General features: G+C 40.5%; 1 long non-coding RNA gene across 1 annotated transcript in view; it reads left to right on the forward strand.

The window, feature by feature from the left end:
- Nucleotides 1-16414, forward strand: part of LOC143443325 (uncharacterized) — a 105442-nt gene extending 89028 nt beyond the window's left edge. The window contains exons 5-7 of the long non-coding RNA XR_013112199.1: nt 993-1093; nt 1581-1761; nt 16237-16414. This is a non-coding gene — a long non-coding RNA (uncharacterized LOC143443325). The remainder of the gene's footprint in view (nt 1-992; nt 1094-1580; nt 1762-16236) is intronic.
- Nucleotides 16415-22769: the final 6355 nt, after the last annotated feature.

The raw sequence follows: 22769 nt of genomic DNA on the forward strand, positions 1-22769 counted from the left end.
CTTCATGTTTTCACCATTACATAAATTGTGGCATACCTCACCATCCTGTTTTTCCATTCCAAATAGTTCCACAGAACCCAACATCTCAATAGAGTTCTAAACCTTTCCTGTCACAGGGTGGATTCCCCAAGTGGTTTAGCAGATCCCCAGATTTGCTCCAGGAAGCTTCCAAACTGGCAAGGCCTGTCCTACAAGTGCAACATTAAGATTAGATTATGGCTCTGTCCCTTTAAGACACTCCTCACTCTAGAAATTCAAGCCAGGTTCCCTGGAGCTGGTCTCAGCAGGTAGAAAGCAAACCCCAAGATGAAGGAGACCCAGCCAGATTTCCCTGAAGCCTCTGGTTGTAGGAATGGCAGAGCAGATCTCCCTACTCTGCAGTCCTTGATTTGAGTCAGTTCCCAGTGCCTCCTCCAGCTTTCTGCTCCACTGCCGGGGTTGATGTACTACTCTGTTTTGCAAGAATACCCTATAGTATTCCATAGAAGAATACTGGAAGGCAAAGCCAGCCACATCATATGGTTCAAAAAGCACCTCAAACTTGCTCATAGTGGTCCAAAGCAAGCAGGAAGGCAGGGCCGATCAGGGAGAGACTTCCCGGGGCTCAGATTATCTCAGGAGTCTAAGCAAAGCCTAAATCTATTTTTCTGCTTCACCAAGTAGAAGTAAAGAGCAGCTGATACGTCTGAAGTACAAAGAAGAAACCATTGCTAAGATACGTGGACAGGGATGGAAGTACCATGCTGTGACATGATATGGGCTATCATGGTCAATGCTAATCATCAACTTCATACAATCCGAGATCACTCAGCAGATGGGTTCTAGGCATGTCAGTGGGGGTGGGGCGTATCTTGATTGCATCAGTTGAGGGTGGAATAGCCTGCCACTGTGGGTGGGACCAGTCCCTGAGTGGGGGATCCTGGACTGTGTGTAAGTGGAGAATGTGAGCTGGAGTCTAGCACTGTTTAATGTTCTTTGTCTCTTTGTTTTAGATACAGCGTGGCCAGGTGTCTCAAGCTCTTGCCCACTGTGACTTCTCCTGAAAAACTGAACTTCAATCTGAACTGTGAACTTAAATAAATCCTTTCCTCAGGTTGCTTTTGTCTGAATATTCTGTCATAGCAACAGGGAAGAAGTTAGGACATGGGCTTTGGGAAAGGACGGCCTGGTCCTCAATGGCTTCTTGGTCTCCCTTGTTACATCTTTGTTTTTACTTTAAAATGGGAGTATCCGAGAAAAATGCCACTGGACCCTGATAGATAACATCTGCACACTGCCGGTACTGCTGGATAACCACCTGTTCAGTGTTCAGGAAAAAAGACATATGTGGAAAGATGTATTTTAAAATGCTGGCAGTGTTTCCTTCTTGGGATCCAATTTTATTATTCTATTTTTATGTGAATATTATCTTTCTAATCAGCAAAAAAAAAAAAAAAAACATTTTTTTTTTGTCTCTCAGCAGCACGCCCTGCACGGAGATCACATGTTGATTTTGCTCATGTAAACTGACTTGAGGTTGTCTTCCAAGAACCCGTCATCAGCTCCTTCTTCCTTTTCTCTCTTCCTTGTTTGTCACTCAGAAGTGTTTCTCCATTCCTGACTCTATGACTCACATAGGAAGACATTAGAAGCGAAGTTTTGCAACACCTTTCCATGAAATAGATAGAACATCAGTGTTCACTCCAGTAAGAGGTGGTGCTCAGTCTCCTTGCTTCATCAATAATGAAGAGGTTGCATGGATTCCTAAGGCTCTACAGATGGGTGAGTCAGAAAGAACTGGTCAGCCCTAGACATTCAGGTGCTATCAAAGCCTAGCCCCTGGGGCCAGTGACATCCACAACTAAACAAACTTGAAACTTCTTTTGCTTGTTTGGCTTGAAATTATAGCAGAAGGATTTTTTTTTCCATGACCCAAACTGTCTCATCTGGCTGGGAATAGGGACACTAGAGCTCTCTCTCTCTCTCTCTCTCTCTCTCTCTCTCTCTCTCTCTCTCTCTCTGTGTGTGTGTGTGTGTGTGTCTTATATTGTCTTAGGATAAAGATTCCCTTTTTAAAACAGTCTTTAATTTTTTTTATGTGTAAGAATATTTTGCCTGCAAGTATGTTTGTGCACCATGTACCTAGTGCCCACAGAGGCCAGAATAGTGTGTCAGATTTCCTGAGACTGGAGCTACAGACAGTTGTGAGATGCCATGAGGGTGCTGAGGATGGAGTCAGGGTCCTCTGGAAGAACAGCCAGCACTCTTAAGCAATCATCTAGCTCTTCTGCCTACGTGCCCCATTTTTAAACCACACACACACACACACACACACACACACACACACACACACACACACACACAGAGAGAGAGAGAGAGAGAGAGAGAGAGAGAGAGAGAGAGAGAGGTTGTAGCAAAAAATTAAGATGTTACCATGTAGTGACTCAGATTTCTTCTAAATCATCCACTCTTGTCCACGCTGTTCTCTCTCAAAGACTTCAGGGAGGCTGCAGTGGACTCAATAAGTTGAAGTAAGGGGATTCCAGGATGCTTTGATCTGTCTTCCCACTTTATACAGCACCACCATCTGCATGAAACATTCTGGGGTCTTATGTACACAGTTGGAGAAAGCCAATAGCACAGAGGGCTGAGATGTGCTGTGAGAGGCAGAGTAGGATGCAGATGAAGGTGGTGTGGCTGGAGTATCACCTTTGCCTTCTATTTTCCCTTGTGTCGGGGAGTGAAACACCAGGGCAGGAGGTCAGCAATCTGACTTTGCCTTCTTACTGTGTTCTGTGTTTGGTCTCAGCTTTTTTTTGCCCATGTCTGAGGGGAGCTTCCCCTGCCCATTGCCCAATTAGGGGTGCTGCATCCATTGCACACAGCTGAGGTCCACATTACTGTTACATTCCCAGAGTAACTAGCTGGCTTCAGGGCTCCCTGAGCCAGGAGCAGGGGCAGACCCAAAGGAGCAGCCTCCCAGGGAGAGGCCATCTGACGCTCAGCAGGGAATGTCTGGAGCAAGCCCTTAACCTTTTCAGCAGGCAGGTCACTTTGGGACCTGATAAACACCGGAAACTTCTGCTTATAAAGCACTGTGTACATACATAAGACAATTGTCAGCCACCTTTGTCTTTAACAGACTAAGAAGCAAAAGCCTTGTATGAAGCTCAGGGGATCCTAAAAGCTGGAATTCAAAGACAGAAATGAGCCCACTAGGAGAGGTTCCCCTTGCCTGTTTGTTTTAGGTTCCCCAAATTCGGCCTCTTCATTATTTCTGCTAAATGCCTTACAATTTCTCCTCTTTCCTGGAGCTATTTATAATTAACTCTGCTGTCTGACACTTGATTGTACCGAGTGTCAAAGCACCTCTGTCACTAGTGCTCTAGGCCCCTGCTGGGCTGTCTGGACTAGAGAGTTCCACAGTGGTCTGTGGGCTTGTTCTTCCTTCTAGCCTTGAGGCTCTGGATTCTTCTTGGATTTTTTTCTGCTGTATCTATCAATCACCAGGTCGGTGCTTGTATCTGTAAACTAAAGATCCTAATACCTCCAGTCCCCCCATGAATGGTTTGTGTGTAGATATGTTCAGCACAGTGCTAGGCACATGGTACTGAGCAGAGATGTATTTTTTATTATTCAGTGCTCTCTTGATTCTGAAAGCATAGTTATTGTTTAATCTAGATGTAGGGTTGGGGTATATTCTTTCAGTTTCTAGGACACGTGGCTAACTTAATGCTGTGCTTTCTTACTCCCCAGTCACACACTGTAGATGCTCAGGGACTCAGCATTGTTTTTGCAGCGAAACCACTGTGGCTTGTTCTGAGCATCCTACAAGTAGCATCTCACTCTGTTGCTTGAGTGGTACAGATGTGAGCATTCCATGCCCATTTCTGCCGTGAGAACGGCCAGTAGTTGGAAGGACCATATAGAAATTTCTCTCCTTCTGCTAAATCACTGTCCTGCTTTAACATCTAGAAAAAAACAAAATCTGACAGAGACTTAGCATTTTTACATGAATCTCAGTAAGCATTCATGTTCAGTCTAGGCTGCCTCAGCATGATTTCACACGATCCACTTACTGCCATGTTCTGTTACAATGAGTGAGCAGGGCCCTTAGGAGCAGGTAATGACTATATTCACAGTGATTGCTGTGACTCATAAATTTACATTTAAATGTTTATAATTTCATACACAGTAATAATTCAGATTTTAAGTACAGATTAACTGTGGTACATAAAATCCTAAGAGAACTTTTGTGGCTATTGTCTGGGGACCTGAGAGCAGGGCCCTTTTGTGGCGTCCTTCTTTAAGGACCTAGGTGTTTTGGAGCTTAGAGTAGTTGGCTTAGACCAAAGGTGGTTTTTGTTTGTTTGTTTGTTTTTGTTTTTCGAGGGTTTCTCTGTGTATCCCTGGCTGTCCTGAAACTCACTATGTAGACCAGGCTGGCCTCGAACTCAGAAATCCAACTGCCTCTGCCTCCCAAGTGCTGGGATTAAAGGTATGGGCCACCACTGCCTGGCCAACCAAAGGTGTTTTGCAAAATCTCCACTTCCAGCATTCAGGAAGACACTGCAGACAGAGATTCACAGAGTTTCTGAGGGTCAGCTTCAGAGTGGTCTGAGTCATGGCCAAAGAGGGCTCTGTCTATCCTTTGTCTTCCCAGAATACTCTGTTCTTCTGGTCTGTGTTAGAAGTATCAGGGAGTGTGTGTGGAAGGAAACCCTACTAAATGCAGTCAGTCATTAATGAAAAAACTTGGGTCTTGTCACTGGGAGGAAAGTGTATCATTGTGAATGTTTCTATTGCTTCAACAAAGAGACATATGCCTTGACTGGTGGAGTTCTGGGTTCTGTGTGGGCTACAAGATTGATGGAGTTTTCATTAGTATTCAATGGTGCAGAACAAAAACCAGAGATAGGCCCTGAGAAACCAGAACAGAAATGATGCAGATTGGACCGTTTGCTTATTCAGCTGCGGAATGTCCTGCCTTCTATTGTGGTCACCCCCCACCCAGGGCGAAATGTGGTGCAGAGGACAGGAATGCCTCAGACGGCAGAGTAGCGTCTGTTGTCCCACTAATCAGCGCCACTCGGCAGATGACAAATATTTAATTTAGGGAAAAAGCAGTAGTCCACATTGTTACTGATATCAGGCAGCGACGAGATTAGTAACAATCCTTACTAATAGTAGCTAGAAGCCCAAATTAACAACCGGCGCAACGCAAAACATTTGTTGTTCCCCCACAAGCTGAAAGGAGACAACCCAGACTGACTATGGCTGCTCCTCTAAGCCGGAAAGACTCAGGCTCCTGCTTTCTGTTCTAACTTCCCACACATCCTAATCCAGATCGAATGCTTGAGCTACAATCAACATGTCCACATTCCAGGCAGCAGGAGGGGAAAACGGACAAGAGAGCGGTGTCTCTCTTTGTACAGAATATTTCCCAGGGTTCATACTCAGCAGTCCTCTGTTTATCTTAAACATGTGTTGGGCAACTGTTCTTAAGGTTACTGTCCTTGTTTGCATATCTCTTGTGTCACTTCACTGTGTATCTCCTCACTCATCTGCTTAATTCATTTAACTAACTACAATTAGACTTCCTTTCCTGAGCCAGCTGTAAGAGGCTCAAGTCAGATGTCTCTGCTGCCTTGGTGTGGGCTACTCCAACTAAACACCAAACACAGTGGCATATAAACAAGAGAGGTGTATTTCCTACAGCCCTGAGACCGGTTACAATATGGTGTGTCCAGTATAGTGAGGGCTTCTTCCCAAATACAGTCTGCCTTCTTACCACAGAACGGAAAGAGGGCGTGAGAGCTCACTGGAGTTCCTATTATAAGGCTCAACCAGAAAGTCTCTATCGTCATGACTGTCACCTCCCAAAGTGTCCTTCCTCAATATCACCACAACAAAGGCTAGCATGTTAGTAACATGGATTTTAGGGTACTGCAGGCATCTTGTCCTGAGCCCCCTCCATGGGAAACTACTTCTGGTTGAGATTAAGCAGTGTGCAAATGTGTGTTTAGTTGTTCATAAACATGCCCCTGAGCACACACTCAAGAGCTGACTTCAAGACAGGTTATCGGATGAACAAATGGAATCAGTCTATTCAAAGTAGCTTAGCAAGGTCCCCACAATGATTCATTTCCCAGCTTTAGGACCCAAAGCATAAAACCATTAGAGGCATTTTTAAATGAACAACCTGTTATCTGGTGTCTGAGGTGACAGGAGAGAGAGGTCCTACAGCCACACCGAGCTATCCTTAGCCTGTCTACTGATGTGCATATTTCCCTGGGGTGGTGAATGTGTTCAAAGCAATATTCATCTTGTGTTGAGAACAAGTCTCTTACAGTTAGCGTTAATAAGCCTCATGTTTCTGGACACAAGAGTGAGAGAGGTTCTGTCCAAGTCTGACTAGTGCATGCTGGCTGTTACATTCAGAGTTCAGTGTGAGAGATCAATAAGGGAGAAACATCTGTTAATCCTTGAAGATATGGTGGGCATAAATGTGTGTAGCTTCTCTGACACATGTAGTCAGTGTGAGATTTGAGCATCCAAGCAGGAGTGGCTGGCAAGTGGGGAAAGGACACACTGTCAGTTCTAACCGGATACAGGGGCATGAGAGGCAGGCCAGTTCTGAGCCTGGACAATGGGCTCTCTTTGTGTTATGATCTTCCTGGATTATGTAGATGGTTCCAGGAGATATGAATCAGTGTGTAAGAGCACAAAGCAGAGGGTCTTAACCTTCATGGGAGGGGACTTGCGAATTATGTTTTGAAGTGTTTAAAGAAAGCTTTTGAGACCTGTAGCCAAGTACAGAAGTTATGAACAGAAGCACTAGGGTGAGTTTTCTAGGTTATTCTATGAAGTCTAGGCTTAATGTTAGTAATCAATTCTGGTGATCAAGAACTTGGGCTCAAATAGGAGGAGGGTTAGAGTTCACTATTAGTTCTGTCACTTAGAACCCTAGAGACACCCATGGGTCCTCTGGAAAGCTTCAGTTTATTAAACTACATTAGGAGGTACCTCAGAAGACATCTTTGAGGGTGAAGTAAGCCTGTGAGACAGGCTGTACAGTAGATTCATAGGTGGGCAGAGATCACCTGTCATCTGAGATGTTTGAGCAGGGACAAGATAAGCTATTGAGGCCACAGTGCATAGACTTTGTTTAGTTTGAAAGGACACACACACACACACTGTTTTTCCTAAATGTTGATAATTGCTATCTGCATTTATATATTGCAAGTTTTAATCTTAAAGTAGTTCGGTTGCATTTCATCTTTTACTGTGGTAACTCAGTAACTCAGAGTAGAAAGTAGAGCCCTGAGGTCCAGTTCTGACTCTTTCTTAACAAGCTCCTCCTACCTCGGGGCCCCTCCTATATAAGGAGGTTATTGAGTGGTGATAGTTCCAGGTCACTTCTAGTGCCAGAATATGAGTCCCTCCCTTGCTGCTGGTAAACCAACATTTTTGGCACAAGGGAGTTTTGGTGATTATACAACTTAGTTCTTAAAATAGTTTCCATGAGTAGAGAGAAAACAAGTTATTTTTAGTTGCTTTTTAGGCCTGATCACTGCTTGCAGGTACATTCTTGTGATAGAATCAACCATGTGTGCAGACTACACATCAAACTTATGAAAAGAACTACAAAAACTATGGTTGGTCACACTTTCCCAATACTGAGTGGCTGGAGGACCAGGTCAAGTTGGAGACCAAAGGGGTCTGAGTGGATGTTGTTCACCCAGGGCTCTAGTGACTTTCAGGAGAAAATTGCCATCAAAATGTATCAAAGAGCTATGTTGACAAAACCTCATGGGTATGGCCTCTGCCTTTTTAGGAGACATGATCTCATAGCAAATTCATCATTTTTTTTCTGGCTGTTAACAGTCTTTCTGTCTCTTGTCTGCAATAATCCCCGAGCCTTAAATGCAGATGTATCTGTTGGGATAGGGCTCCACAACTCTGCGATTTGATTGGTTGTGGTTTTCTGCAACAGTCTCCATCAATTGCAGAAGTTTCCTTGATGAAGGATGAGGACTGCACTTGTCTGTAGATATAAGGACTGCATGCATGCATATAATATGGTGGTCTGAATGAGAATGGCCTCCATAGGATCATATATTTGAATGTTTGGTCCATAGTTGATGGAACTGTTGGGAAGGAGTAAGAGATGTGACCTTGTTGAAGAGATGTGTCACTAGTGTAGTCTTGGAGGTTTCACAAGCTCATGCAAGGCCCAGTGCTACCCGTGGATCAGGATGTAAAGCTCTCAGCTGCTGCTCCAGCACCATGCCTGTCTTCTTCCCACCATGACAGTCATGGAGTAGCCTCTAAAATTGGAAGCAAGCCCTCAATTAGATGCTTGATTTTATCAGAATTGCCTGGGTCATGGTGTCTCTTCACAGCAATAGAAGAGAAACCAAGACAGGATTTCTAACTCAAGTATAGGTTTGCAAGTAGATCTTTATTGATTTAACGTGTGTTTTACATATAGACTATCAATCACTTCAGCATAGCTGTCTGTTCATTTTTGTGTATAAAATCTCAATTCTATATGTAATACCATACTTGTTTTACTTTTTGGCTTTTTAAAAAACATAATATCTTTTAGTTCCATTTATTTTCTAATAATGACATGCTTTAATTCCTAGGGTTGAATGGTGTAGCATTTTGTCTATGGATCATGTTTTCCTTATCCAGTCACCCATTGGTAGGCACATAGGCCAATCCATCTATACTTTAACGACTGTGAGTGGTGACAGGTTTGTGGACAACTCTTTTGAATGCTCACTTCATTTACTTCACATCTCTGTCCAGGAATGGTGTGGTAGTTTCTAGTTTTTGAGGAACCTCTGTACTGGTTTCTGAGTGGTGGTACTGGTTTACATCCCTACCGATGGCATTTATAGTTTCCATTATCTCACCAGCAGCTGTTCTCTCTGTTATTCTGGTAAGAGCTATTCTCCCTTCTGTAAGATATAGCTTTGATTTGTAGTTTCCTAACACCCTAAGTATATTTAGCAATTTTTCTGTAATTATTGGTTATTTAGACTTATTTTTTTTGTGTGTGTGTAAAATTTATCTGGAGGACATTTGGCATTTTATTGATTGGGTAATATTTTGTTAATATTTTTTGAGTTTTTATATATTCTGGATATTAATTCTCAGAAGAATAGTTAGCAAAGATGTTTTTCTTATTTTTGATTCTGGTACTTTACTCTTAATTACTCTTGTGTAGAATCTTTTAAGTTTTGTGAAATCCTACTTATCAGTTTTTGCTTGTATTCTCTGAGTTATTGGAGCCTAATGGAGAAAGAAATGGTTGTCCAGGCCTGTATCTTAATGTTGTCATCTATATTTTTCTTTCCTTTCTTTCAATGTTTTGGGTCTTATATTAATGTCTTTGATCTATTTTAAGGTGGTTTCTGAACAAGGCAAGATCCAGGAATATAGTTTCATTTTTATATACACAAATTCCTCGTTTCTCCAGCATCATTTGTTGAGGTTGCCCTTTCTTCAATGCATGCTTTTGAACTCTTTGTCGAGAATAAGTTGGCGGAAGATGTGATGACTGGCTGATTCCTTCATCTTTGCCATTGGTCCAACACCATTCTGGCTTTGTTACTCTGATTCTGTAAGATTTGAATCATGTATGATGATTCCCCCAGCATTTCTCCTTTTGTTCAGCATTGCCCTGGCTACTTGAAGTCCTTTGTATTCCCAAGTAAATTTTTGGATACTTTCTTTATAGTTCTCTGAAAAAAATGTTACAGGAATTTTGATGAGTTTTGCACTGAATTTGTAGACTGCTTCAGGGTAGCATGGACATTTTGACAATACTAATCATCTCAGTCCTTGCACATGGGAGAGTGCTTCTCCTCCTAGGGTCTTTTTCAGTTTCTCTTTTCAGTGTTCTGAAATGTGAGCTTAAAAATAGTAGAACCCTAATTAATATAAGATAGTAATCTTATGTTTTTAAATGGGAGAATTATTTTGACCCACACTAGCAACCGTTTTACATTATGTACATTCCCAAGACCTTCTCCCAGTAAACAACTCCTAAGCCTAATTCCCCATGGGTGAGAATTCTAGAAAAGAGAGTTGTCTGTGGAGGTGTCTAAGCTGATGATGATCAATTTTGTCTCTTTTCTGTGTTCTGCAGCACAGACTCACCCAAGACACTCCCAACAGCAGAAAGAAAGAGAGTATATAATTTTTGAATGAACACATGCTAACTGTCTTCTTGTGTTGGGGAAGGATGATCTTGGTGATTGTGCATCATGGTCTTTTTTAAAATTTTGTTATACAGAGTTATATAACAGAAGTTTTCATGCAGGTGGAGAATAAACTTGGAAGTATTTTTGAAAGTTACGCGCATTTACCTATTTATTTGCGCGCGCGCACGCGTGTGTGTGTGTGTGTGTGTGTGTGGTGTGTGTGTGTGTGTGAGAGGAGAGAGAGAGAGAGAGAGGAGACTCATGCCATGTGGCAAGGCACTCATATATAAATCATAGGATAATTTGTAGGAGTTCGTTCTGTCCTTTTACCATGTGGATCCCAGGGATCAGACACAGGTCATCTCAGGCTCAGCAACAAGTACCCTATACCTTCTTACGGCCTCACTGGCTTCTCTACTAGACTTCCCAATATGAGGGAATGTTTTCCCTCATGCTCTCTTCTCTCTTCTCCCTCAGGCCTTTTCCCTCCCATTAGTCCCCTCTGTTCTCCTAGATAATTTTGCTTCTTCTTTCACACCTTATGCACATATATGATTTTATATACTTATAAAGTTCAGGAATGAGAATAAAGCTTGCAATATTGTCTTTCTGAAAGTGACTTAATTTACCTAATTTTATTATCTTCAGCTGCATCAATTTTCCAGAAAAATAGCATGACTTTATTTTTCTTATGGCAGAAAAATTTCATTGTATATGCAAACTATATTTTCTTTATCCACTTGTCTGTAGATGGATAGTATGTTGGTTCCATAGCTTAGCAGTTGTGAACACTGCTGTAACAAACATCAGTGTGTACATATCTATGTGACAGTTCAACTTAGAGTCTTTTGGGTAAACACCTAGGGATGGTATAACTGAGTCATATAGGTAGTCTATTTTTAGTTTTATGGCTGTGTGTGTGTCCTCTATTCTCTTCCATTGATCTCTGTGTCTGTTTTTATGACAGTAATTATATATATATATATATATAATTATATATATATATATATATATATATATATATATATATAATTATAATATATATATATAAATATATATATATATATATATATATATATATATATATATTTCTTCTATGTCTCTGTAGTACAGACTGAAATCAGGATGGCGATAGCTCTGCAACATTCTTTTTCTTCCAGATTGCTTTGGCTTGCTGGGGTCTTTTGTGCTTCTATATGAATTCTATAAATTTTGGAAGAGGGGTTATTTATATAAAGAGTGATGTTGGGATTTTGATGAAGAGTGAGTTGAATCCATAGATTGCTTTAGCTAGTATAGCCATCTTCACACTACTAATTCTAATCCAGGAGCCTGGGAGGTTCTTTTATAATCTATTATAGTATACTACTTTCTTTCTTCAGTCTGAAGTTTTCATTGTAGAGGTCTTTGACTTACTTGGCTAACTTTATTCTTAGATATTTTTTAAATTGTGAATGGAACTGTTTTTATGATTTCTATCTCAGCATGTTTGTTATTGATATATGAGAAAGCTACTAATTTCTGCATCTTAATTTGTATCTTTCTACATTGTTGGACCTGTTCATTAGGTCGAAGAGTTTTCTGGTAGGGTCTTTAGAGTCTCTTACATCTAGGCTCGTATTATCTGTAAATAAAGATCCTTTCCTGTTTGTAGCTCTTTTATTTTCTTGTCTGATTGCTCTAGCTGAGACTTCAAGCTCTCCATTGAACACCAGTAAAGAGAATGAACAGCCTTGTGTTCCTGATTTTATGGAAATGGTTTGAATTTTCTCCTGTTTGAATGTAGAATGTTGGCTGTAAGCTTATTGTATAAATTCTTTATTATGCTATATATGCCACTTCTATTCCTGGTTTCTTTATAACTCTTACAATGAAGGGATATCAGATTTTATCAAAAGCTTTTTCTTCATCCATTGAAACAATCATGTGATATCTTTTTAAAAGTCCAGTTATGTATTCCTTCTATATGTGGAATCACTCCTGAATCTCTGGAATGAGGTTGAGCTGATGATAGCAAGGATTTTTTTTTTTTTTTTTTTGATTTGTCTTTGAGTTAAGGTTGCAAGTTTTCGTTGAGTTTTTTTCATCTATGTTCATCAGAGAGATTGGTCTTTAGTTTTTCTTTGTCATGTCTTCATCTGGCTTTGTCTCTAAGGTAATAATGACCCTGTAGAAGGAACTGGCAATGTACCTTCCCTTCCTATTTTATGGAATAATTTGGTAAAGATTGGTGTTATGTTATTTTAAAAACTGGTGGAATTCAGCAGCAAATCTGTCTGGGCTTGGATCTCTCTATCTCTCTCTCTGTCTCTGTCTCTGTGTGTGTGTGTGTGTCTGTGTTTGTGTGCGCACGTGCGTATGCATGTGAGGTTAAAAAATCATCCTCCATCACTTTAAAAAGACTTTAAACAAACTTTTATTAACAAAAAGGTTGTCACATAAATGAATACTTCCTCCTCTTCCTCCTCCTCTTCCTTCTTTTCCTCCTCCCCTTTCTCTTCCCTCCTCCTTCTCCTCCTCCTTCTTTTGTTCTTTTCAAGACAGGGTTTCTTCTGTGTTACAGCCCTGGTTGTCCTGGAACTCCCTTTGTAGACCAGGCTGGTCTTGAACTCACAGATCCCCCTGCCTCTGTCTCCCAAGTTCTGGGATTAAAGGTGTGTACGCTCACACACGCCACTTCTCTTCTTTGTACACAGTTATTCTCACTCTCCACAGAAAGGTGCTTCTCATCTGGTGATGTGACCATTACAATTCTGATAATAACAGACGGGTATAAAGGCTTCAATGACTTAAGCTGAAAGCCGGACACTAGTGCATGGCTCGTGCACCCAATATCAGGAACGTACAAATGTCTTTATTCAAAAATAAAAATAAATTATATGTAAACATGGACAAAGTTATAGTGAGTATTAAAATCAGAAAAAAGAAAATTAAGAACATTAAGAATAATAAAACCAAAGTGTGATGTAATGAAAGTACATTAGATTTTTTCTTTTATTAAAAATAGATTTTTTTCAAAAAAATAGATTTTTTTCACATATAACACACCCTGTTTACACTTTCCCCTTCCTGCACTCCTCCCAGTTCCTCCATATCCGGATCCACCCTTTTTCTGTTTCTTGGTACAAAGCAGACATCTAAGGAATGGTAATAAAGTTAGACAAAACATAAAAGATAAACAAAAACTAACACATCAGCATTGGATAAGACAGAGGGAAAAGAGCAGAAGAGAAGGCGGAAGACACAGAGATTTTATTCACAAACTCAGGAGTCCCATAAATACACTAAACTGGAAGCTATAATATATATGCAAAGGGTTTGTAGGAGTAAAGAAGAGAAGAAAAATAGATAAACAAAACAAAAAATAAGAAGAAAGAAAAAGCTCTTTCTTCTGAGGCAAGGAACCTCTAAAGGTGCCTCTGAGTTCATTTTCTGTTGGCATTTACTGCTGGGCATGCAGTCTGTCCTTCAGAGTAGTTTGTCTCCCCAGTGAGAGTCCCTTGGAGAAAACTAAAATTTCATTTGCTAGTGGTTAACAGTTGGAGATTGCTTCTGAGGTAGAGACAAGGACATGTGTCCACTTCTCCTTTCAGTTCTAGAGTTCCATCTGGTGCAGACCTATGCAGGCCCTGTGCACGCTGCCTAAGTCTCTGTGAGTTCATTTGTGAATAGGCCACGTTGATTTAGAGAGCCCTGTCTTGGTGTTATCCTTCCTCTCTGGCTCTTACACTCTTTTCATCTCTTCTTTCTGGGGTTCTCTGAGCCCTGAGGGGGAGAGATTGATGGAGACATTCCATGTAGGCTTAATGTTCCAATGTCTCCTTGCTCTAGCATATCTTATAGGCAGGAGGGCATTGTAGATCAAGACATTTAAGTCTACATGTCGTCTCCTTTGGTAGCATACAGGGTACCATCCTTTACCAAAGACACTAGCATATAGGGGTGAAGGCTCTGTGTAGGCACCAGTTCAACTTCTCCATGTTCAATGAGTTGTAGAGGTGTTGTCTTCAGCAATGAGGCCTTGCTGTCAGTTTGTTGAGAGTAACCTATAGTTTTGGCAACATCCTGGCACCTCTTTGGCCAACAACTTAATTAGATGTAACCGAATACCGGTACTGGAAGTTTGGTTCATTTGGTGACAAGAGATGGCCGGTTGGGATTCTGTCTCTCCATTCTTTGGCAATTTGATTTTGATTGTCTACATATATGTATGTATTTTAGGAAGCTCCTACTGTATTGAGTTTCCATACTACTTACTTTTTAAATGGCCCTTAATTTTAGCTGTTTCTCCCTGTATTCCCTCCTTCGTCCGCTTCTTCTCTCCATTTCTTTACTTGATTCTCATGTTCCATTGCCCCTCGTACATTCATAACAATCTACTGTATTTTCCTTTTCTACGGAGCTCTCTCTGTTTTTTCCCATCCTGTCCCTTACTCTACATTTAACCTTTGTGGTTCTACAGAATTAGCTTAGTTATTGACTTAACAGCTAAAAACCAAATATAAGTGAATACATACCTTATTTGTCTTTCTGGGCCTGGGTTACCTCTCTTGGGATGATTTTGTTTTTCTAGTTCCATTCATTCACCTGTGAATTTTATGATTTCTTCACCCCCCTTTAAAAAAAAATCACTGAGTAAGATCCCACTGTGTAAATGTATCACATTTTCTTTATCTATTCTTCCTTTGAGGGGCATCTGAGTCATTTCCAAATTCTGGCTACTATGAATAAAGCAACAATGGACATGATTAAGCAAAATTTTTCTGTGCTAAAGTGATGCAACCTTTAGGTATATGCCCAAGAGTGGTCCAGCTGGATCTTGACATTGATCTATTACCATTTTCCTGAGGAACCACCATACTGATTTCCACAGCTTTTTTAAGAAATCAAATCAAATTGGTTAATATTTGTTCCTTTGGTGGGATAGGTTTTGAGTTTTTTCATTCTTCCTGTGATATTTTGTGTAGCAAACTATGATGCTTGGGTAGGAACCATTTGCAACTCTGATTCAAACGTATTAAACCAGATATGAGGTGTGCATTGCATCAGTGGAGGTAAGAGCAGTTACCCTTTGCTTGAGTTTCTTGCAGGGCTTGCAATATGGAGCCAGTAATCTTCTCAGCTCCCTCCTACATGCAGTCTCTGGCTCAGCTGTGTTGTGTTGGTGAGGGGAGGGCAGGGCCTTCCTTACCTATGATTCCTACTGACCTTAGAAGCAGCCTGGGAAGGTGCTGCTTCAGTCCTTTTGGTCTCTGCCCAGAGTAGAGTGTTGGGACTCTAGTTCAATTGCAGCTCTTTCGCTTCAAGGATGTGTGAGTTTATGGTGGGAAGGGGAAGGTATTAAACCATTGTCTGACAGTTTCCACCGACCTCAGCAAAACCTCACATTTTGTTTCAGTCTTCAGCTCCTAGATGTTATGTTCAATTATTTTTCTAGTCCTTGGTCACCCAGCTATACCTGGAGAAAAAGAGAGATAGAGAGAGAGAGAGAGAGAGAGAGAGAGAGAGAGAGAGAGAGAGAGATAGAGTTCAGAAGTGGTGACAGCTGAGCTAAGTGAAAAGGGAGGGATGCTGGCCACCTGCTTGGTGGTACCTTGAATATGTCATTGAGGATAGCACAGAGGTGTATAGCTGGAGCACAGTGTACTCCTCAGAAGGTGGAGCCAGTGGAAGATGAGACAGGTGAGGTAGATAAGGGCTAATGAGGCCTCCTGAAACACAGGGTGCTGTAGCTGGCTTCAGGCCCAGAAGTGAGCTGCTGCCATCCACAGGTTTAGGTCACACCATTTCTCCCAAGTCACCTTATCTAGGAAGAAACCTTAAGCAAGGCCTTTGTTCTGTCTGTATGCTTGACTTATCATGTGGCAAATGGGCAGGCTGTGCAAAGTATTGAAGAGGGCAGCTGTGCCATGCCAACTATCTACTTGAAATGAGCAGCACTGTCTAAATGTAAGCATTGTTCTTAGAGAAGAAATTGCATAGAGGAATTGCCGGATTGCTAGCGTGGCTGGATCCATGCCTCACTAATTGGCCCCTGCAGGTGCAACTGGTTTGCAAGAACAAATTCGTGCTCAGGTGCAAGCTTTCTGACTGCAGAACACTGAAGAAAAATGAAGATGAGTTGGACATCTGCAAGACTGTATTAGATATTTGGAGATGCCAAGCCTAGGAAAATGTATTTCTCTCCCCATTATTATATAAACAGTGCGATTAAAATGTGTTCCAATCTGTTTCACAATTTTTACAGCTTCTTGTTGTTGGGAAATTCTCCAACTCTGCAGCCTGTGAGCAGAGTGATCAAGAGACAGTGGCAGCCACAAAAGGAGCTTTGTGGGGTCCTTTTTCCTTGTGAGGTGACAGTGTGATGGTGTGGTAGGCTGTATGAAGAGAGGAGTGTATATGTAATATTATAATGTATAATGATGAAGTTAAGATTGCCATTCTATCCTCTTAAATATTTTAAAACTTTAAATACAGTACATGTATGTGATGAACTGAGTACCCGAGCAATGATATCCCTTTCTTTATCATTCTTTGGAAACCCCAAGCTCCCATCTTTCAGCAATAATAGGTTATTGCGAAGAACACCCACCCCATCCATGCTACAGAATACTATCTCTTATTCTTCTGATGTAATTGTGTTTTGTGGCACTCATCCAGTGAGCTTCCACTAATCTTTCCCAGCTTCTAGTAAATCTACTCATATATTTAAAGCATCTACATATAAGAGAGAACGTGGAACAAGTTTCACTTAAGGATGTGTTAGTCAGGGTTCTCTAAGGAGCAGAACTGATAAAATTAACATATATATATATGTGTATATATATATATATACATATATATATATATATATATATATATATATGGATACATGATCATATACACACATATGTATGTGTGTATATTTATTAGAGTGGCTTATAGGCTATGGTCTTGGTGGCCCAACTGGTGCTGCCTCCTGTCAGAAAGGCCAAGAACCCAGTAGTTGTTTCGTCCCAGTCAGGTGCTGGAGTTGCAGGGATGTCCTAGATAGCTGGCCGTTTTCCATCCTCACTGGAATCCTAAAGAAGTAGGTTCTAACATCAGGGAAGAAATGGGAGAGGACAGATGCCTGTGGGAGTGAGGGCCAGCAGAAAGAAAAGCACAAGTGTCCCTTATCCATGTCTTTTTCTGTAAGCTGTCACCAGAAGATGTGGCCCAGATTTAGGGTGAATCTTCTGACCTCAAATGATCTGGATTTTGAATGAGTCTTCCACTTCAAATGATCCAACCATGAAATGTTCTCACAGCTGTGTCCACCTGCTTGGGTTTTAGCTACACCCAGTCTAGCTAACAATTGAAATTAGCCATCACACTCAATATCTTTCAGTTCCTTTAATGGTCCTAGAAATGATATAGCATAATCGGATTTATGGCCAAATATTACTCTTGTATTATTCTATATTCTCGTCATCCATTTATTTACATTTCAGATGCCATCCCCTTTCCCCATTTTCCCTCCCTAGAAAACCCCTATCCCATCCCCCTCTTCCTTTTTGCTTTTATACATTTTTAAAAATGTTGATCAAAGGCTTTATAATTTTGGTAATGCTCAATCAGAAGTGTAACCCAATACCCAACCTAGAAATACCAACTATCTTTGACTGGTGGAGACATGCGAACATCCGCCTCCATGTTTCTCTCTCTCTCTCTCTCTGTCTCTCTCTCTCTCTCTCATGTCCTAGATCCTCCTCTCCTTCTCCTCTTCCTCTCCTTACTCTTCCCACTTGAGCTCCTCCTACATATCACCCTTCCTGTTAAAATAAAACTTTTTTCTCAAAATATAATTCGAGTATAACTATACCAATTTTTGTCAGTGAGGTACAAGATAGTCCTAATACCCAGTCCATCATTTTGTTGACTAACCAGAACCTCTGTCATTTCTCCTAACTAAAAGACTTAGTTCTGAACATGGCTTTTTTCTTGGCTTTAGAAAGAATGTCAGCTGAAAATCATCCTCTCAAATCTTTTCTCTCAAAGTAAATAGCCAGGATTTGCTATGAGACTATAAATCTTCAACCCCATTGGAAATCCAGAATGACTGAGTTAACTGAAATTATGGGAAACACAAAGCATAGCTTCTAAAACTTAGCCAATTTATAGAGACCACTGAACACCTGGACAGTCCCTATACTACAGAATGTTGGAGCATCCTATCTTCAGCCTTCTGGCTCAGTATTATCTGATAGACCCAGTGATACAGAATTATTAAGGGCTGAATTGTCTGTCTTGGCAGATATAATCAGTCGACTATTCCGCAAGTGTGTCTTTTTCTGGACAGTAATTTGTCTGTAGATGAAAAGAGGCAATTCTTGCCTAGTGGCTGTCTCACCACAACTGGAGTAACTCCAAAGATGCCCAATTTCTTCTTAGAATCCAAGACAGGAAGCTGTCAGGAGCAAACAGGTCTCTAATCAAAATGAACATTAATACAGAAATGTTTGTAATGTCAATTCTGTGGACTTCTGACATTTTGAAAACCAACTTATCCATGTAAGGCAATCTGGACTGTTGTCTGTTAACTCCTCTCAGCTATTTATAAATAAAATATCGAAAACACCCTAACAATAAACTCAGAGCCATGAATTTGCTATAGGCCCTTAAATCACAGGCTAACCATCTCAAATCAGTTAAAAAAGTTAAAGAAGGACTGGGTCTAAGCCTTGTATTCCTAAATGTGTTATATAGGCACAATGCCTATGAGAATAACAATACTAATCTCACTTTTATATCAATAAGAAGCTGATACCAATGAAAACCTTAAATTTGAAATCAAAGTAAATTTTGTACCATTTAAGAAATTAAAACTTCAGCTTAATAACAATTATACAGATTTCTACCAATAGGTTATGGCTATGCAATACATCCTAGCTATTACTCCCTGTTCCAACAAAACCACTACTTTTCCCTGAAAAGACAGCCCAATATTAACAACCTCAGTCCCGGAGCCCAGGGAAAAGGGGTGCCAACTCTTCATTATCTTCTTCAAGCTGATTACGGGCATTGAGATATTAGAAGAGGGGCAGGGGGAAGAGTAAATTGATAAGCCTCTGATGCTGTGTCTTCACTGCATCCAGCTGGAATTCCAGGACATCAGAGGTTCGAGCAGGTCTGCTCTGTCATGTCTAATCCATATAATTCTGGGCGTTTCTATGAGGGTGTGCTCCCACCATCCTCCCATTCTTGCCTCCCTGCTCTCAAATTCCTCAATACTAGGGAATCCAAACTTTCAGGCACCAAGGCCCTCCACTTCCACTAATGACTGGCAAGGCCACCCTCAACTACCTATACAGGTGGAGCCATGAGTCCCTCCCTTTTTGTTCTCAGGTTGGAGATTTTAGAATGGCTACTCCAGCTTGTTTCTTAGGACCATTTGCTTGAAAAATTGTTTTTCAGCCTTTTACTCTAAGGTAGGGTCTGTCTTTGTCACTGAGGTGGGTTTCCTGTATGCAGCAAAGTGCTGGGTCCTGTTTACGTATCCAGTCTGTAGCAGCCCTCGGCCACAAGTCAACTGGGTTCACCTGAAAGGGGGGCTGGGAATTGAACGGGGAAGGAGGGCGAGAAGAGATGAGGCCTTCTTTATCTTTTTTGATTACTTCTGGGTGAAAACTGATTTTACACTTCATATTCATGAAAGGAAAAATGTACCAAGAGGAACTTGCAATTCTCAACATCTATGCCCCAAATGTAAGGGCACTCACATACATAAAAGACACTTTACTAAAACTTAAAGCATACATTGCACCCTACACAATAATAGTGGGAGATTTCAACACCCCACTCTCAGCTATGGACAGATCATGGAAACAGAAACTAAATCGAGACACAATGAAACTAACAGAAGTTATGAACCAATTGGACTTAACTGACATCTATAGAACATTTCATCCTAAAACAAAAGAATACACCTTCTTCTCAGCACCTCATGGTACCTTCTCGAAAATAGACCATATAATTGGTCACAAAACAGGCCTCAACAGATACAAAAAGATTGAAATAATCCCCAGCACCTTATCAGACCACCATGGATTAAGACTTGTCTTTGACATGGACAAAAACATCAGAAAACCAACATACACTTGGCAACTGAACAATGCTCTACTCAATGATAACTTGGTCAAGGAAGAAATTAAGAAAGAAATTAAAGACTTTTTAGATTTAAATGAAAATGAGGACACATCATATCAAAACATGTGGGACTCATTGAAAGCAGTACTAAGAGGCAAAATCATAGCTCTAAGTGCTCACAAAAAGAAAGTGGAAAGAGCATACATCAACAACTTGACAGCAAACCTGAAAGCATTAGAACAAAAAGAAGCTAGTATACCCAAGAGGAGTAGACGGCAGGAAATAGTCAAACTCAGGGCTGAAATCAACCAAGTCGAAACAAAAAGAACTATACAAAATATCAACAAAACCAGGAGCTGGTTCTTTGAGAAAATCAACAAGATAGACAAACCCTTAGCCAGACTAACCAAAGGGCGCAGAGACAGCATTCAAATTAATAAAATCAGAACTGAAAAGGGAGACATAACAACAGAAACAGAGGAAATTAAAAAAATTATCAGATCCTACTACAAAGGCCTATACTCAACAAAATTGGAAAATCTGGAGGAAATGGACAATTTTCTAGATAGATACCAGGTACCAAAGTTAAACGAGGAGCAGATAAACCACCTAAACAGTCCCATAACGCCTAAAGAAATAGACACAGTCATTAAAAATCTTCCCACCAAAAAATGTCCGGGGCCAGATGGGTTTCAGTGCAGAATTCTTTCAGACCTTCAAGGAAGACCTAATACCAATCCTCTTCAAGTTATTCCATCGAATAGAAACAGAAGGAACACTACCCAATTCATTCTATGAAGCTACCATTACACTCATACCTAAACCACAGAAAGACCCAACAAAGAAAGAGAACTACAGACCAATCTCTCTTATGAATATTGATGCAAAAATACTCAATAAAATTCTCGCAAACCGAATCCAACAACACATCAAAACAATTATCCATCAAGATCAAGTAGGCTTTATCCCAGGAATGCAGGGATGGTTCAATATTCGGAAATCCATCAATGTAATCCACTACATAAATAAACTCAAAGAGAAAAACCACATGGTCATATCACTAGATGCTGAGAAAGCATTTGACAAAATTCAACATCCCTTCATGTTAAAAGTCTTGGAAAGATCAGGAATACAAGGCCCATATCTAAACATAGTAAAAGCAATATACAGCAAGCCAGTAGCCAACATCAAACTAAATGGAGAGAAACTTGAAGCAATCCCACTAAGATCAGGGACTAGGCAAGGCTGCCCACTCTCACCTTACCTATTCAATATAGTACTGGAAGTCTTAGCTAGAGCAATTAGACAACAAAAGGAAGTCAAAGGGATACAGATAGGAAAGGAAGAAGTCAAAATTTCACTATTTGCAGATGATATGATAGTATACTTAAGTGAACCTAAAACTTCCACCAGAGAACTCCTAAACCTGATAAACAACTTTAGCAATGTGGCTGGATATAAAATCAACTCAAACAAATCAGTAGCCTTCCTCTACTCAAAGGATTAACAGGCAGAGAAAGAAATCAGGGAAATGACACCCTTCACAATAGCCACGAATAAAATAAATTATCTTGGAGTGAATCTAACAAAGCAAGTGAAAGATCTGTATGACAAGAATTTCAAGTCTCTGAAGAAAGAAATTGAAGAAGATCTCAGAAGATGGAAAGATCTCCCATGCTCCTGGATTGGCAGGATTAATTTAGTAAAAATGGCTATCCTGCCAAAAGCAATCTACAGATTCAATGCAATACCCATCAAAATTCCAAATCAATTCTTCATAGAGATAGAAAGAGCAATTTACAAATTCATTTGGAATAACAAAAAACCTAGGATAGTGAGAACTATTCTCAACAATAAAAGAACCTCTGGGGGAATCACCATTCCGGACCTCAAACTGTACTACAGAGCAGTAGTGATAAAAACTGCTTGGTATTGGTACAGAGACAGAAAGGACGATCAATGGAACAGAATTGAAGACCCAGAAATGAACCCGCATACCTATGGTCACTTGATATTTGACAAGGGAGCTAAATTCATCCAGTGGAAAAAGGACAGCATTTTCAACAAGTGGTGCTGGCTCAACTGGAGGTCAACATGTAGAAGAATGCAAATTAATCCATTCTTATCTCCTTGCACAAAGCTCAACTCCAAGTGGATAAAGGACCTTCACATAAAGCCAGGTACACTGAAAATATTAGAAGAGAAGTTGGGGAAGACCCTCGAATACCTAGGCACAGGGGAAAAGTTCCTGAACAGAACACCAATGGTTTATGCTCTAAGATCAAGAATCGACAAATGGGACCTCATCAAATTGCAAAGCTTCTGTAAGGCAAAGGACACTGTCAACAAGACAAAACGGCAACCAACAGATTGGGAAAAGATCATTACCAATCCTACATCTGATAGGGGGCTAATATCTAATATTTACAAAGAACTCAAGAAATTAGACGCCAAACAACAAAATAA

This window comes from Arvicanthis niloticus, chromosome 8, assembly GCF_011762505.2.
Source record: "Arvicanthis niloticus isolate mArvNil1 chromosome 8, mArvNil1.pat.X, whole genome shotgun sequence".
Lineage (NCBI taxonomy): Eukaryota > Metazoa > Chordata > Mammalia > Rodentia > Muridae > Arvicanthis > Arvicanthis niloticus.